We start from the raw sequence: 19,442 nt of genomic DNA, 5'->3' as shown, positions 1-19,442 counted from the left end.
TGTCCTGTCTCAATATTTTAATGTTCATCTCTTGGAATGCAACATGGCTTTTGGTAAAGATAAACTCATTCTAATTTAACATGATATTTCAAACAGGAAATTTGGCTGAACACATCAATTCTGTAAAGCAACAGAATATCAAATCAGTAAATCTATTGCAGTTGGTGAAGAAAGTAAATGCCTCCTCTGTCTCCCAGCTCCAGAAGGCAATATGTCTCGTAGGCTGTGCAAGCTCCTCTCCCTCAACCCCTAGTCTCTACGTTCAGACATAGTACGTCCATCACCACGTCCTTCCAGGATTTGGAAGTCTGAAAAAACACCATTCTAGCAGCTGTGTCTCCAGGTTTTAAGTCTAGAAATGGATTTAAGATGTGATCTCATCACAGTCAACAACTTGACCATACTGACTTCCACATTTCATGAGTATGTTCATCATGAAAGAGCAGGATGAGATCCCTCTGACCAGCACTAGCACTGTGTGATCAATCAGGTATGACAAGGATGCACATTCTAGGTTACAGGAGTATACAGATATGATGGAAATGAACACCAATCATATTGCACATGGTGTCTGGGTGAGCAATAAAAACACAGGATGAAAATTCTTTATGTCTTGCTTCCTCTTAGCTCTCTTTTCTGGAGTCTGATGTAGCAGCAATGTCAATCAACATACGTGGAAGGGTTGGGAGTAGCTGGCATTTGATCCAGGATTTTACAAACATAGCATGCAACCTCAATGGTATGTTCTTAATACATCAAAATAAAGGTATGTTTCAGGAGTTCCTTATACTTTGGCCTCTTGGAGTCATCCTTTGTAAGGCATAAGTTGACAAAGTTGATGAAACTTTTATTTATTTTTTGAGACAGAGTCTCACTCTGTTGCCTGAGCTAGAGTGCCGTGGTCTCAGCCTAGCTCATAGCAATTGCAAATCCCTGGGCTCAAGTGATCCTCCTGCCTCAGCCTTTCAAGTAGCTGGGACTACAGGTGCTCGCCACCACATGGGGCTAATTTTTTCTACTTTTAGTAGAGATGGGTTCTCACTCTTGCTCAGGCTGGTCTCTAGCTCCTGACCTCAAGCAATCCTCCCTCCTCGGCCTTTCAGAGTGCTAGGACTACAGGCGTGAGCCACCACACCCAGCCAGAGAGTAGATTTTAAATGTTTGAACAGCAAAGAAAAATAAGTATGTGAGATGATGAACATGTTAATTAGATATATGATGTATACATATATCAAATCATCACATTGTACCCCATAAATATATACAATTATTACTTGTCAATTCCCTTTCCTCAGATTACTCAGCAGTGGAAGATCTCCTTTCACGATGTGTGTTAGTTGATCAAATACACTATCCCACTTTGGATAAGGAAGTTGGCTTGTGGCCAACTCATACAACGTGATCCTCAAACTCCAGACATCAGAGCGGACATCATATCCTTGTAGAGATGCACTTGGGTCTAGTCTTTCAGGAGCCATGTATGGCCTACACCCAGCGTCTCTTGTCTTGGCAGTGGAGTCCACAAGCTGTCCACTAATACCAAAGTCACAAAGTTTAATATTTACACTCCTTTCCAGAAGAATATTGAAAGGTTTAATATCTCTGTGAGTAATTTTCAAGTTTTCTTTTAAGTGAGTTAGTGCTTTCACAGTTGCTGAAGTGATTTTGCCTAACATTTCTTCTGGAATAACATCATCTAATACACTATATACATATTTGTAAAACTTATCAAATGAGATAGACATGAGTTCCAGTCACCATCTGGGAAGAGTGCACCATAAGCCTGAACAATGTATGGGCAATCATCATTCAGCATTACAACATCCTGAAGGTCATTATACTAGGATTTACCACTAGATGTTTTTCTATTGGAACAGTTTATGGGGTGTTTTTTTTTTTGTTGTTGTTGTTGTTGTTTTTATCATGCTGTGGTCACCTTCCTTACTTTTAGTTTTCTCTAATTATGTTTTATCATTATCTAACAAGATTTTTTAAATTACAAGAACAATATAAGCAAAAGCAAAAAAAGTGATAATTTTGGCCACAAATTTAGAAGACTTAAAATGACCCAAGTTAAGAACAATTATAACCTATCCTTTGAAGAAATATGGAAGTAGGCCATTAAAGGTATTGGTTAAATGAGCAGCTCAAGAGTATGATCAATAATACAAATTTCTTTTTACTTCCTTCTTTGACTGCCTCATTTGTGTTTTCTTAGGTTGGCCTCCTTCGTGTTCCCAAAATGGCAGCTGCAATTCTAGGTACCACATGTAGAATCAACATACTGAGAATGTAAAGTTACTGTCCTTCCCAAATGTCCCTTATTTTCTGGGAAGAAAATATTTTCCCAGAAGCCCCCCAAAGCACTGGACCATAGGGCAGAGGAAGAAATGACCACAAGGTACATATATTAAATTCAATTTATTGTGTGATATGTACCTATTAACTTTGTCTAATAAAAATAAATCCAATCATTAAGTCTCCATCAATGGATGAATGGGTAAAAAAAATGTGGTATATATACATAAAGGAATGCTATTTAGCCTTAAAAAATCAGGATGTTCTATCATTTGTGACAACATGGGTGAACCTGAAGGCCATTATGCTAAGTAAGCTAAGCCAGACACAGAAAGGCAAATACCGTATGATCTCACTTATGCAGAATCTAAAGAAATGGAGTAGAATGATGGTTACACAGGCTGGGGCTAAGAGTGGGGGGAGGGGACAGAAGGGGAGATGTTGCTCCGAGGGTACAAAGTTTCAGTTAGAGAGAATAGATTGTTTTGATATACTGTGCAGCATGGTCACTATAATTAATAATAACGTAATGTGTATTTCAAAATTGCTGAGAGAGTAGATTTTATTTTATGTTATTTATTTATTTATTTATTTATTTATTTATTTATTTATTTTTTGAGACAGAGTCTCACTCTGTTGCCTGAGCTAGAGTGCCGTGGTCTCAGCCTAGCTCATAGCAATTGCAAATCCCTGGGCTCAAGTGATCCTCCTGCCTCAGCCTTTCAAGTAGCTGGGACTACAGGTGCTCGCCACCACATGGGGCTAATTTTTTCTACTTTTAGTAGAGATGAGTTCTCACTCTTGCTCAGGCTGGTCTCTAGCTCCTGACCTCAAGTAATCCTCCCTCCTCGGCCTCTCAGAGTGCTAGGACTACAGGTGTGAGCCACCACACCCAGCCAGAGAGTAGATTTTAAATGTTTGAACAGCAAAGAAAAATAAGTATGTGAGATGATGAACATGTTAATTAGATATATGATGTATACATATATCAAATCATCACATTGTACCCCATAAATATATACAATTATTACTTGTCAAATAAAAGTAAAACAAAATTAAAAAAAAACACAAAAATTCTGTATCTGGACTTAGATAAGAGAAGACTTTTATTTTTATTTTTTTTTTAAATTTCAGCATATTATGGGGGTACAAATGTTTAGGTTATGTATATTGCCCTTGCCCACCCGAGATAAGGGAAGACTTTATTGATATGAAAGACTATTGCAATTGGGAGAGTGCTCTAATCTCAAGAATCTACAAGTTTCTCAAAATCAAGCGTAAAAAGACTTTTGTTTTATAGGGTGGGATAAATAAGAAAAGTTTTACAGGAACTTACAGGGAATTTGGACAAGCAAGGGGAAATGACTAATGGAATCTGACAGGAAGTGTTTCATTGTGGTCAGCCTATTCTCAGGATAAGCTCCTAAGAGCATATGTATGCTTTTAAGTCTTGCTCGGGCTTGGGGGCATGCAGAGCCCAGGGTGTCATGGGGAGGAGAGAAATCTAACTAAAATCTGGTCAAGATAAAGCAGAGGGGAAACTGTGAGCCTTGATTCACTTCCAGCTGCATTAAGTGAGGAAGTAATTACCTGTACACATTTTTTCCCCTCGCCTTCTTTTCATTGATACCAAAATCCAGCTTCACAATCAAAGAATGTTACACTATAGAAAAGAAGGGTTTATTCTGAGAAGGAAAGACCAAAGTCTTTCAATGACCACTTTGTAAGAGCTGATTATATATTGAAAGAATAGAAGATATACCTCCTGCTCATTCCCTGGATAGGTGGGTTTGAGGTGTTTGTCCAGATATATCTAAAGCATTCAAGATGAACTCTGTCTTCACTTGATTTCTTCTGTATGTTTTGCCTACGCTGAAAATGCATTCTGATATACCTGCAGGCAGGGTTCTTGATATATCCCACTCGACTGATCAGTCTTTAGCAGTAGCTTTACCCTGCATTTTGTCTCTTTTCTTTTTCCTCAACAAATCACACTGTCTGGTAAATTGTATCCTACAAAATTCTCTTCCCAACTTTTCGCTTTGATAGACAGGGGCACAAAGATATGAGTGTTCAGTTCCAGCAAAGATACATTTTATCTGTTGATAAATATTTGGCAGCAGTCCTATAAATATTTGTTCCATCTGCAGTCAAACCATTGATAGAAGAACTCAAATTTAAGGTATAAGAGTTAGAAGAGATTTTTTACTGAAGTTAGCTGGGATCTTGTGCATCCGTTGAATTCTCCATTTCCACCCTGGGTGTCACCTGCTGCCAGTGCTCCCCCTTTGCTACTTGTCCCCTCAGTTTACACCATCCTAATTTCTTTATTACCTTGGAGTCTCTCTTAAGTAGGACAGTTGTGTTTAAGTTTGTACCCTACACAAAGTTTTGGTGATGGTGGGTGATTTTCAACGCAGCCATCTTTTGGGGGATTCCTTTCTTCTCTAAGATAGTTCTTTCCTCTACCTTGAATCCCAAATTACTATTCACTTTTTATAAACAGCAGTTTAGGTGAATACTCTATCACCCTAAACAAAGTTCCACTTCTACCTTTGCATATTCAACAATTCATTACTGTATGTCGCTAAATAAAGGTCATCTTCATGTTATCACCCTTTTCAGAAAACCTTCTAGAATTAGCTTACTCCTGCTTAAACAGACTCTGTGGTGAACTATTTAAGTAAAATGAATGACATTGGTCCTATATCTAATCGTATTCACCAATGAAATCCTTTTGCAAACGTTGTGTCTCTTAGAGTAGAGACAGAGTGTTTAACATACCCAGGTACATTGCTTTGCCCCAAAGCCAAGAGATTAAAAGATTCCTTCCTCTCTACACAATGGTAAAAGTAAAAAATCATCTTCCCGAGCTTCATTATTTCCATCAGATTATTCAATCTGTATGCATTTGATAATCAGATTTTAAATAATGGCAGAGTAAATATAGGCATACCTCAGAGATATTGACGATTTGACTCCAGACCACCACAATAAAGCGAGTCACACAAATTTTTTTGTTTCCCAGAGCATATAAAAGTTATGTTACATTATTCTGTAGTCTAGAAGTGTGCATTAGGTTGGGGTGGCTGTGGAAATTTTTTAGAATAAGACAACAAGGAAGTTTGCCACATCGATTGACTCTTCCTTTAATAAATGATTTCTTTGTAGTATGCTATTTCACAGCATTTTACCCACGGTAGAAAGTCTTTCAAAATTGGAGTCATTCCTCTCAAACTCTGCCAGTGTTTTATCAACTAAGTTTATGTAATATTCTAGATCTCTTGATGTCATTTTGACAATATTTACATCATCTTCACTAGGAGTATGTTTCATCTCAAGAAAGCACTTTCTTTGCTCATACATAAGAAGTAATTCTTTATTTATTCAAGTTTGACCATGAGATTGTAGCAATTTGGTTACATCTTCAGGCTCTATTCCAATTCTAGTTTTGCTATTTCCACTACATCTTCAGTTACTTCCTCCATGGAAGTCATGAACCCCTCAAAGTCATCCATGAAGTTTGGAAGAAACTTCTGTAAATGTTGATATTTTGATCTCCTCCTATGAATCATGAATGTTCTTAATGACATCTAGAATGGTGAATCCTTTCCAGAGATTTTTAATTTATTTTGACCAGATCCATCAAAGGAATCACTGTTTATGGCAGCTATAGACTTAATGTATTTGTTAAATAATAAGACTTGAAAGTCAAAATTACTCTTTTATCCATGAGCTAAAGAATGGATGTTGTGTTAGCAGGCATAAAACAACATTAATCTTCTTGTACATCTTTCTTAGTGCTCTTGGGAGACCAGGTGCATTGCTAATGAGGAATAATATTTTAAAAGGAATTTTTTTGAGTAGTATGTTTCAACAATGGGATTAAAATATTCAGCATAACATGCTGTATGCAGAAGTGCTGTCATACCGGCTTGATTATTTCATTTACAGAGCAAAAGCAGAGTAGATTTAGCATCATTTGTAAGGGCCCTAGGGTTTTTAGAATGGTAAATGAGCATTGGTTTTAACTGGAAATCATCAGCTCCATTACTGCCAACAAGGTAGTCAGCCTGTCCTTTGGAGCTTTGATGTCAGGCATTGACTTCTCCTCTCCAGCTATGAAAGTCTTAGATGACATCTTCTTCCTAAATAGAAGGCTGTTTATCTACATTGAAAATCTGTTGTTTAGTGTAGCTACCTTCATCAAATATCTTAGCTAGGTGTTCTGGATAACTTGGCACAGCTTCTGTATGAGCACTTGCTATTTCATCTTGCATTTTTATGTTATGGAGATGGCTTCTTTCCTTAAGCCTCATGAACAAACCTCTGCTAGCTTCTAACTTTTTTCTGCACTTTCTTTACCTCTTTCAGCCTTCATAAAATTGAGAAGGGTTAAGGCCTTTCTCTGGATTAATGTTTGGCTTAAGGGAATGTTGTGGCTTGTTTGGTCTTCTATCTAGACCACTACAACTTTCTCCACATCAGCAATAAGGTTGTTTTGCTTTCTTATTATTTATGTGTTCACTGGAGCAGCACTTTTAATTTCTTTCAATAACTTTCTTTTTCCATTCACAACTTGGCTAATTATTTGCCACGAGAGTCCTAGCTTTTGGCCTGTCTTGGCTTTTGACATGCCTTTTTTACTAAGCTTACTCATTTTCTACATTTTGATGTGACTCTTCCTTTTCACTTGAGCACTTAGAGGCCATTTCAGGGTTATAAATTGGCCTAATTAGAATATTATTGTGTCTCAGGTAATAGCAAGGCCACAGGAGAGGGAAAGAAATGGAGGACTGATCAGTTCATGGAGCAGTGAGAACATACCCAACATTATTGTTTGTTTGCCATCCTTTATGGGTACAGTTAGTGGTGCCCCAAAATAATAATAGTAACATCAAAGACCACTTATCAGAGATCACCATAACAGATACAAAAATTATGAAAAAGTTAGAAATATTGTGGGAATTACGAAGATGTAACACAGAGATATAAAGTGAGCACATGCTGTTGGAAAAATGGAGCCGATAGACTTGCTCCTTGTAGGATTGCCACAAAGGTTCAATTGGTAAAAAATGCAACATCTACAAGGCACAAAATAGTGAAGTGCAATAAAATGAGGTACACATGTAGTTCTTTGAAGCTTTGTTAAATATGAATGTTAAGTTAAAAGTAGCCTAAAGAATGTTAGTAATGTGTGTAACTTATAAACCAGTAGAGAAAAAAAATTAAAAGGGATATTGAGCTTCCATAGCAAAGATAAAAATTGAAAAGATTGTTGCATCTTCATATTCATTGTGTGTTCATATTTAGTAATATGAATTTAGTAAAAAAAATCCTATTTTACTCCCACCATAATATGAACAAGTACAGTGCTCTACCTCGTTGGTTTGGATGACATTAATGAGGATGAAAAGGCTTTATGTGTCTCTACCTTTTATATTAGAAGATAGATAATTCTAATTCTCTGTCTTTGCTATGGTGAAGCATGAGATTCATATTCTGCCAAATGGATTGACCTTTGTGAGATTTAGATGCAGATGTGAGCAACTCAGGGACACTGCTTTACGTGGGGAGTTGGTTTTCTGCAAATGTGAAGGTGGAAGTGTCCATTTCCTCAGCACTGACGTAGTTAGAGCTTCAGGCAGTCAACATGGAAAACATGGTGCCAGGCAGCAGGAGCTGTGGGGTTTTGCCTTGTTACTTCATTCCACGGTGGCATTGTTCCTTGCCAAACGGCCATGCAGTCTGGCTTTCTTCCCATCCTGGGTATTCTACATGCTTCCTAATAATCTGAATAATTAATTTTTTTGACTAAAAATCAGAGTCTTTTGTTTGTACTAAAGGATCTTGAGTGATATACATCCTGAAACAGTTGGCTTGATTAATATTAGATTAATGAATTGTTCTTTCTTTTGTATCTTCTATTGTCTTATCCTTCTTAGCTTGGCATTCTTTCCTCAATGACTTCCAGGAAATGATGTCATAGCAGAAAAGTAGAGAGAAAATTAGAGTCAAATTTTAGGTTTTTTAATGGATCAGAACACTCCAACCCCATCCCAGGATAAAAGTAAAAACTTGAGAAAGAGTGTGGGGCTGAGGATATTTGGAAGCATGGTGAGCACAGGGAAGAACAAGTATACCCTGAATAGAACTCTAATATCTCTATGTTATGAAATGCATCTTGATTACTCAATTTCTGCAGAGTAAATATGCATGATTTCAAATATGGTATCCAGATCATATTAACCATTATTATAACAAACAACAAGAAATTGATAGCAAACTTTATGGCCCAACAAAGTGCAGGTAAATTTTTTCAATTTTAGTGGCAATTTTCCTGATGTTTTGAAGTTGCTCACTCAACTTGTGTGGTGGGCAGAGGAAGCTGGATGTGAGAGCTATGTTCTTTGGATGTTTAGTGCATGCTACTTGGTAGCTTTGATCCTGAGCTTCTCTGAATACACATGATTCCTTTCAGAAGATTTGTGCTCTCTTTTCTGAATCTCTCCTTGGGAAAGTCTTTCCATACCTAAAGCAGGAAAGACAAACCTAAAACCTACATGGTATAAAATTTGTTCCATATGGCTAAAATAGTCTCCTTTTAGTATTTACATTAATTCCTTAGGAGCTTTTGACATTCTTTTTCTGAAATTTTCTTCTTTTTAACTTTGATGATATCACTCTCCCTGAGGGTCCTGTGCCTAGTGCTAATGTTCATGGACCTTTTTTCCTAGCTTCTGAAGAGTTTTTTTTTCTTTTATTTTCCCTGAAATATTATTACCTTTTAATTCCATCCTGGGATTTTTTTAAAACTCATATCACACACAAACATTTTGTGTAAATGGTTGTATTAATAGGAAATAATTTTTTTTGCTGCAAATCTCACTTATACATTTTGGATTTCCATACATGGACCTAAGAAGCATGGTTGAAATCCAACAGGAAAGTCATTTCAAGATTCTCAGAATCAGGAGAGGTATCAAAGTAGAGAATTCCATGGGAGCCTCCAAAATGTTAATAGGAGCAGTAAGAGAAAAATATTGAGGTCAGGACCTGCATGGGCCATAGGGCATTTCTCAGCTATACTTCAGACTCAACATAGACTTGGAGTAGGGCTTGGAGCATAGGAAAGCACTGGCATGCTGGACACTTTCCTGCTCACTAGAGTGCTTTCAGAGATAGCCATACCAGGTATTGCAAAAAACAAAATCACTGTGAACCCCATTTGTAGGAAAGACAGGTTGTATTTTTTTCAAGGTATGATCAATGACAGTTCCTTATTTTTCATGCAATCACAAATTCCTCATTTGAAAAAGTATTATAGGTATCTCCTGTGCCATAGATGAGGCTTCAAATCTGCAATGCATAAAGCACTTTGTGTAGGGCTTGGAAATTCATAGCTACTGTATATTGAATGATATTAATAATGCAGGCTCCATGGAGCATGGTCTGCTTATAAAAGATTTTAGCAAGCACAGGTTGGCAGTGATAGAAAAGGAATGGAATGAAAATTGTAGTAGGATGTGTGGGATGGAAAGACCTTTCTGTGGGCATCATGCTCTAACCCCATACTGTTTTTGATGAGTAGTAGAATGGAAAATAAAGATATGCAGTTGAATACCCAAAGTTACAATGTAGGGTCCTCCTTCACTGTGTCTACAACTGGGCTCTCTCCCTCTTCATCTTCCCTATCGCATATGTACCATAACTTGACCCATATGGCTAAATTATTCTTCTTGTAGTATTTACATTAACTCCTCAAGAACTTTTGATGCACTGTTTCATGAAATTCATTCCTCCTTTAACTTCCATCAGATCATTCATCTCTGAGTCTTCTTCACTTTTCGTGAACCTTCTTTTTTATTTTCAGAAGTGTTTTTCTTACTGTTCCTGAAATATTGCTGCCCTGGCATGATGGCTAATTTTATGTATCAACTTGGCTTGACTATAGTGTTCACTTGTTTGGTCAAATACTAGTTAAATGTTGCTGTGCAGGTATGTTTTAGATATGATTAACTTTCACAATCAGTGAGCTGATTGCCATCCTAATGTAGGTGGGTGTCATCCTATCAGTGGAAGGGAATGAAAAGTGCAGTAGAGCGTGTAGGCTAAAAGCCACTATTCCAGACATAATGCTCTAACACTTACACTGTGTTTTTGACCTGGGGCTAGCAGAAGAGAAAATTGAGATGGAACAATGGATACCTGAAATTTAAGAGCGATAGTTATTTTTTCAACAACTGGGCCCTATCCCACGCTCTCTTCTCAGGTGGTTTTCACATGTTCTTGATAACTCTTTCTTTTATCTTCCATCATCTATTTACTGTTTTTTGCATGTTCTGAGGCATTTTTCGTAGATTCAAGTTTTAGGTGTTCAACTAAAGATGAAAAGGAAGAAGAAAAATTTATTATCATTAAGTACCACTCATTTTTTTACTTGTTATTGTTACTGCTTCATAAAAGAAATTCCCTCAGGTCATTTTTGTTTTTTTTTTTTTGCTTGAGGGTAACCACAAAACTGCTGGTTGCATATGCCACACTCAGAAATAGCTTCAGGAACTAAGACCCATCTTTGCCACTCTTTCTCTAGTTCCATGATCCTAGGTGGACCAGGCCTAGAAGGAGGGAAGTAAATACCCAAAGAGCTATTATGGGCAGAGAAGGCTGAGCCTCCATTATGTACCCATTCTGCATAGAAGTAAGCACTTCTGCTAATGAGTAAGATTCCCATCAACACCCATAGAAAATGCAGCCTCCACTCAATGGAGAACTGTACACTAGCTGCACATGGAAGCTAGGTTAGTTGCCCCTGACATTGCTGGTTTATGGGGACTTCCCTCTGCTCACTTCCAGCCCATAGTCATTGATCACCATGCAGTAGTGATGCTCAGTGCACCATGCAGCAGTGATGCATGGTGCCTAATGGCTCTGTGCAGGGCCCATTGGATTCACCCTATGTTCACAACAGTCCAAGCCCTTTCCAAGGCACAAGTAAACCCTTGAGTAAGAGCATGAGACTAACATATGTTGTGGAATGATCAAATCATGCTACTAGCCTATCAATCACCTTAAATATTTATCATTTCTTTAAAATTCTCTCTTTTAGTAATTTTGGAATGCATAATGCATTGTTATTAACTATAGTCACTGTGCTGTGTAATAGAACACGTTTGCTTAGCACAATGTTTTTAAGGTTCTTCAATACTGTGGCATGTATCAGTACTTCATTACTTTCTATGGCTGAATAATTTCCCATTGTGTGTATATGTCACATTTTGTTTATTAATCTGTTAATGGAATGTAGGTCGTTTTCTCCTTTTGGCTATTGTGAATAGTGCTGATATGAACATTCAGAAACAAGTTGTTTTTGAGTGGCTGCCTTTAATTCTTTTCCTTATGTACCTATAAGTGGAATATTGGGTCATATGGTAATGCCATGTTTAAATCATTGAAGAAGTGCCAAACTCTTTTGTACAGTTGGCTGCATCATTTTACATTTCAACTCATAATGTACAAGTGTTCCAGTTTCTCTCTATCCTTATTAGGACTTGTTATTTCCTTTCTTTCTTTATCTATTTTTTTTTATTGTAGCTATCCTAGCGAGTGTGAAGTAACATCTCATTGTACTTTTGATTTGCATTTCCCCAATGACTAATGAAGTTGACTGTCTTTTCATGTGATTATTTACCATTTGTATATCTTCTTTAGGGAAATATCTATTTAGGCTTTTTGTCCATTTTTAAATTAGGTTTTTTTGTTGTTGATCAGTAAGGGTTCTTTTTATATTCTGATATGAGACTTTTATCAAATAGTTGAATTTCAACTATTTCCCCCACTTTTTTGGTTGTCTTTTCACACCTCTGTTAATGTTCTTTGATGCACAAAGTTTTATTTTATTTTATATTTTATTTCAGGATATTATGAGGGTACAAACATTTTGGTTACATTTTGTCTTTGCCTCACCCAAGCGAGGTTTAGAGGCATGCCCTTCCCCTCTACAATGCTCACCGTGTCCATTAGTTGTGAGTTTATACCCCCCAATCCCCTAATCCCTGGAGAATATTACTACTATGTGAGCACCATAGTGTTGATCAGTTAGTGCCAACTTGATAGCAAGTACATGTGAAGGCTATTCCTCTGATCTTGTGATACCTCACTGTGGATAATGGGCTCAAGCTCAATCCAGGAAAAAATAAGAGGTGCTAGATCACTGTCATTTCTTATAATTGAGTAATATTTCATTGTATACATATACCAAATTTTAATAATCCACTCATGAATTGACAGGCACTTGTGTAGTTTCCACATCCTTGCAATAGTGAATTGTGCTGCCATAAACATTCGGGTATAGATGTCTTTATTATAGAATGTCTTTTGCTCTTTTGGGTAGATGCTTAATAGTGCTATTGCTGGATGGAACAGTATTTCTATTTTTAGCTCTTTGAGGTATCTCCAAATTCTTTTCCACAGAGGTTGTACTAATTTGCAGTCCCACCAGCAGTGTAATAGCATTCCCATCTCTCCACATCCTCACCAGCATTTGTTGTTTGGGGATTTTTTGATAGAGGCCAATCTCCCTGGGGTTAGGTGATATCACATTGTGGTTTTGACTTGCATTTCTCTAATGATTAGAGATGTTGAGTATTTTTTTATATGCTTGCTGGCCATTATTCTGTTTTCTTTCGAATGCACAAAGTTTTAAACAGAACGATTTATCTATTTTTTCTTTTTTTACTGTGTGCACTTTTGGTGTTCTATTTACACTGGTGCAAAAGTAATTACAGTTTTGGACCGTGAATTTCAAATCATTATAACTAGGCTCAAACACATCTTTATTAATCAAAATAGGAACCCTTACAATCAACACATTTTTGCTAATGAGAAATAAGTTTGTTTGTTCCTGTAGTGTAAAAATCCATGCTTTGGGATTCAAGGAACTCTTGGAAAGCATTTTCTGCATCCTGCTAGTGGTGGAGGCAGTTTCCTGCAAAAAGTTGTCAAGATGCTTGAATAAATGGTAGTTGGTTGGCTAGAGATCAGGTGAATATGGCGGATGAGTCAAAACTTTGTAGCCCAATTTGTTCAACTTTTGAAGCTTTGGTTGTGCAAGGTGTCATTGTGGAGAATTGGGCCCTTTCTTTTGACCAATGCTGGCTGCAGACATTGTAGTTTTTGGAATATCTCATCAATTTGCTGAGCATACTTCTCAGATGTAATGGTTTGGCCAAGATTCAGAAAGCTGTAGTGGATCAGACTGGCAGCAGATCACTAAATAGTGACAATGACCTTTTTTTGGTGCAAGTTTGGCTTTGGGAAGTGGTTTGGAGCTGCTTGTTGGTCCAACCACTGAGCTGCTCATTGCTGGTTGTTGTATAAAATCTACTTTTTGTTGCATGTCACAATCCAATTGAGAAATGGTTCGTTTTGCCTACAACAAGAGAAGAGGACACTTCAAAATGACTATTTTTTTGTTTGTTTGCGGTAGGCTCATAAGGCACCCACTTACTGAGTTTTTCCCCTTTCCAATTTGCTTAAAATGCCAAATGACCATAGAATGGTCAATGTTGAGTTCTTCTGCAACTTCTTGTGTAGTCATAAGAGGATTAGCTTCAATGATGGCTCTCAATTGGTCATTGTCAACTTCCAATGGCCGGCCACTGCGCTCCTCATCTTCAAGGCTCTCATCTCCTTTGCAAAACTTCTTGAACCACCACTGCACTGTACGTTCCTTAGCAGTTCCTGGGCTGAATGCTTTGTTGATGTTGCAAGTTGTCTCTGCTTGCTTTACAACCAATTATGAACTTCAGTATGAAAATTACTCGAACTTGCTTTTAGTCTAACATCATTTCCACAGTCTAAAATAAATATAAAATAAACAAGTAATGTCATTAGCAGAAAACATAAAGCAAGAAATGTACATTATAATGATGTATAACATAACCACATTTATTTAAGAATGTATTCCAAAATCAAAAGGCAAATTTCAATAATGCTAAAACCCCAATTAGTTATGCACCAAGCTAATAAGAAATCATGGATAAATCCACAATAATGAAATTTATCTCTATTTTTTCCTACTGTTTTCATAGTTTTGGCTATTAAATTTAGCTCTTTGATTTATTTTGAGATAATTTTTGCTTAAGGTAGGAGGTTAGGGTGCAAATTCATTCTTCTACATGTTGGTTTTGGTATCTAAGTGTCCTAGCACCATTATTAAAGAGGCTGTTTCTTTTTTTATTTAACTTATTGAATTTTCTTGGCACCCTTTTGAAAATCAATTGACCATAGCTGTATAAATTTATAGCTAGACTCTTAACTATATCCCTTTGTTCAGTTTTTATGTTAGTACCACATTGTTTTGATTACTGCTGCTTTGTACTATATTTTGAGGTTAGGAAGTGTGAGTACTCCAACTTCGTTCTTCTTTTTCACAATTGTTTGGCTATTTAGGATCCCTTAAAATTCTATGCAAATTTTAGGATTGGCTTTTCTATTAATATTTCTGCAAAGGAAGGGATTTTGATAAGAATCACATTGAATCTGTAGACCATTTTGGGGAGTAATGCCATCTTAACAAAATTAAGTCCTTTGATCCATGAATGTGAGGTGTCTTTCTATTTAGTTAGATATTTTAATTTCTTTCAGCAATGTTTTATAGTTTTTAGAGTACAAGTGTTTCAACTCCTTTATTGAATTTATTCCTGTTTTTTATGCAATAATGAATGGAATTGTTTCATTAATTTCCTTGTGGATTGTTCATTTTTAGTATATAAAAATATAATAATTTTGGGGTGCTTCTCTTGTATCCTGAAACTTTGCTGAATTTATTAACTAGCTTTAACAGTATTTTTTTTTCTGGATAGTTTAGCATTTTCTTTATATAAGATCATGTCACATGTAAGTAAAAATAGTTTTCCTTCCTCTTTACCAATTTAGATTCCTTTTATTTCCTTTTCTGGTCTAATTGCCCAGGATCAATAATAATATCTGCAATTTTATTTGTTATTTTAGTAATTTGAGTCTTCTTTCTTTTTTCTTAGTCAACATAGCTAGAGTTTTGTAAAGTTTGTTATTCTTTTGAAAGAACCAACTTTCATTTTTGTTAATTTTCTCTTGTATTTTTCTGTTTTTTATTTCATTTATCTCAGTTCTAAACTTAATTTTTTTTTCTGCTAGCTTTGACTTTAGTATTCTCTTCTTTTTCTTGTCATTTGCAGTGTAAATTTAGGTTATTGAGGTTTTTTTCTTTTTTAATGTATGTCATTATGGCTATAAATTTTGCTCTAAACACTGCCTTCACTGGATCTCATAAATTTTGAGATGTTTTCATTTTTGTTTCAAAATTTTTCCAATTTCCCTTGTAATTTTTCTTTGATCAGTTGGTTTTTAAATGTCTGTGATTTAATTTCCACATATTTATTAATTCTCCAGTTTTCCTCCTGTTTTTAATTTCTAGTTTCATTTCTTTGTGATCCTAGAAAATATTTTGTATGATTTTAATATCTTTAGATTTGTTGCGTAGTGGTGTGCTATAACATGAGATCTCTCCTAAAGAATGATCCATGTGCACTTGAGGAGAATGTCAAATCTGCTGCGGTTGGGTGGCATGTTTTGTATGTTTCTTAGGTCTAATTGGTTTATAGTGATTGTTTGAGTCTACTGTTTGTCTATTGATCTATTGTCTAGTTCTATTCATTATTGAAGGTGTGGTAGTGAAGTCTACAAATCTCATTGTATATCTTTCAATTATTTTCTTCATTTTTAAAAATTTTTGCTTCACGTATTTTGGAGCATTGCAGTTAGGTGCATATATATTTCTACTTGTTATGTATTCTTAATGAATTGACCCTTTTATCAACATATATGTCTCATAACATTTTGGTACAAAAATCTATTTTGTTTGGCACCAGTATAGCCACACCAGCTCTCTTTTGGTTACTATTTACATGGAAAATCTCTTTTTATCCTTTTGCTTTGAACCTACATGCTTTTGGATCTAAGATCTGTCACCTGTACACAGCATATTGATGGTTCATGGTTTTTATGTTTGCATTGTGCCAATTTCTTCTTTTAATTTTAGAGTTCAATCCATTTACTTTTAAGAAAATTACTAATAAGGAAGGATTTACTTCCTCCATTTTGCTATTTGTTTTCTGTCATATATCTTTACATTTCTCAATTTCTCCATTACTGCCTTCTTTTGTGTTTAATTATTTTTTAGCATCCTTTTTTGATACCCTTCTCATTTCCTTTTCTCTGCATTTTAAAGTCATTTTCTTAGTGATTTCCTCAGGCATTACATTTACATCTTTAAACTTATATCAACCTGGCTTCAATGAATACAATTTAGCTTCAAAGTCTACAAAAATCTGCTCCTATCCCTACTTCCTTTTATTGTTATTGTCACAGATTACATCTTCGTATATTGTGTGTCTATTATCATTGATTATAATTATTGTTTTATGTGTTGATCTTTTAAATAATATGGGAAAAAAGATGAGTTGCAAATTAAAAATTCAATAATATTGGCTTTCATATTTATCTGTGTAATTGTGTTTACCAGTTTGTGTGGCTTCAAGCTACTGTTTAGTGTCCTTTTGTGTTAGCCATCAGGACCTTCTTCAGCATTTCTTTTGTTTTATTTATTTATTCAGGACATTATGGAGGTACAAACACTTTGGTTACATGTAATGCGTTTGCCCCACCCAAGGCAGGGCTACAAGCGTGTCCCTGCCCCATACAGTGTGTTCTTCTTTACTCCCCCACCCACCCCCACTGTTACCAAATGAATATTACGACCATGTGAACACCTTAGTGTTGGTCAGTTAGTGCCAATTTCATGGTGAGTACATGTGGTGCATGTTTTTCTATCCTTGTGATACCTCAGTTCAAAGGATGGGCTTAATCTCTATCCAGGATAATATAAGAGATGCTAGATCACCATTGTTTTTTGTAGTTGAGTAGTATTCCATGGTAGTATTCCTTGTGGTATACATATACCACATTTTATTAATCTGTTCATGTATTGATGGGCACTTGGGTTGTTTTCACATCTTTGCAATTGTAAATTGTGCTGCTATAAACATTTGAGTGCAGCTGTCTTTATTATAGAATGCCTTTTTTTCCTTTGGATAGATGCCTAGTAGTGGGATTGCTGGATCAAATGGTATTTCTATTTTTAGCTCTTTGAGGTACCTCCAAATTACTTTCCACAGGGGTTGTGCTAATTTGCAGTCCCATCAGCAGTGTATGAGTGTTCCTATCTCTCCACATCCACACTGACATTTGTTGTTTTGGGACTTTTTGATAAGGGCCATTCTCACTGGAGGTAGGTGATATCTCATTGTAGTTTTGATTTGCATTTCCCTAATGATTAGAGATGTTGAGCTTATAATTGACTTGTTTGCCTATAGGTATTCATAGCATTACCTCATAAACTTTTTTATTTCTGTAAGGTCATTAGTAATGTCCCTTAACTCATTCTTGATTTTAGTAATTTGTGTCATCTGTGGGATTGTGTGTGTGTATGTGTGTGTTTGAAATTTATCACTATCTTGGTAGTTACTCTAGTGCTTAACATATATATAACTTAGACTATAACTCAAATTTATACTAATTTAATTCTAATGAGGTACACAGTTTTTTATTCTTATAACTCTACAACTATTGGCTTTTCCCCTTTTTGCCATATTATTATATATATGAAATCTGTATGCATTTAAACTTAATAATAAAGTTATAATTATTAATTTATATAATTTTATAACTTTTAAAGAAGCTAAAGGAGAAAATAAACATTTATAGATGGATAACAGACTTAAACCTAAGTCATGAAACCTTAAGAATTCTGGAAGAAAATGTCAGGAAGACTCTTTCAGACATCAGCCTAGGCAAAAAAATTATGAAGAAGACCCCCAAAACAATCACAGCAGCAACAAAAATAAACACATGGGACCCTGATCAAATTAAAAAGCTTCTGCACAGGCAAGGAAACTATTATTAGAGCAAATAGACAACCTACAGAATGGGAGAAAATATTTGCTCTCTACACATCCAATAAAGGGCTAATAACAAGAATCTATATAGAACGTAAGAAAATCAACAAGAAAAAAATCAAACAACCCATCAATAAATGGGCAAAGGACATGAACAGAAACTTTTCAAAAGAAGACTAATGGCCAGCAAACATACAAAAAAGTGCTCATCATCAGAGTTTTCATGAGATTGGACAAATACACTTCATTGATCCTATTATTGATCCCCTGTGTAAAATTGTTATACTCTAAATTGCTAGCTCTTACTCTCCCTATCCCTCCTCCACTTTTCTACATAGAAGTTATGGTCATTTGACATTCTGTATGGTTTATATTTTTGTTTATTGCTTGATGGATACAAAGGGTTTCAGCAAATGGAGAGATTTTGGCCTCCACTTATATACCCACTCTCTCCATAAATATCAGCTCTTCCTACGGTCAGTGTCCAGGAGTGACACCTTTTCCAACAGACCATATGACTTCTACCTAATTGTGAACCATATACTGTCTATACACTGAAACTAGATTAATTGTCCTACATTAGTTGCTTATGAGATCTTCCTCTAAATGCAGCCGGAACATGATCTATTGACCACTGGCAGGAGTGATGCCTAACTGCCCCCAAACTCGCTCACTCCTAGTCTGACTTACCTTATGATCTCAAAATTTCAAAAATGTTGATACCATCCCAGGACACAGGTAAACTTTTGTGTCAGAATATGGAGTTAAAGATGTTCAGAAGTATGATGTGGGTGAAGAAGATAAAGTCTACTCTGAATATAGCTCTCCTGATATATATAAATCACCTTCACAAAATTTACAATTTTTCCAGAAGAAATATTCATGACTTAAAATATGGTATTTGGTTAAATATCATATTATATATCAGTAGTGTAAGTCAGAATGAAATGAATACCTCTACTTGGTAACAGATTACCTTCATAATTAAATGTGATGTTTCCATACTCTCTGGTTAAACGAAAGTTCAAGCATCGTGATTTCTATTTGGTCTAGTGGTACTTGTCTGATGTTCTAAAATTAATTGTTATACTTGTGACTTGGTTTAATGGTGTAGGGGAGGAAATCTCTGTTATTTGAATTTTTAGG

At 35.8% G+C, this 19,442-nt stretch overlaps 1 pseudogene; it reads right to left on the bottom strand.

Annotated features, from left to right (window-relative positions):
• Positions 1-660: 660 nt before the first annotated feature.
• On the bottom strand, positions 661-19,328 carry LOC123634839 (annotated as a pseudogene).
• Between the last annotated feature and the right edge of the window lie 114 nt (positions 19,329-19,442).

Source organism: Lemur catta, chromosome 3 (assembly GCF_020740605.2).
Source record: "Lemur catta isolate mLemCat1 chromosome 3, mLemCat1.pri, whole genome shotgun sequence".
NCBI classification, from domain to species: domain Eukaryota; kingdom Metazoa; phylum Chordata; class Mammalia; order Primates; family Lemuridae; genus Lemur; species Lemur catta.
Note: the sequence above shows the minus strand (reverse complement) of the source record. Positions and strands in the feature narration are given on the sequence as shown.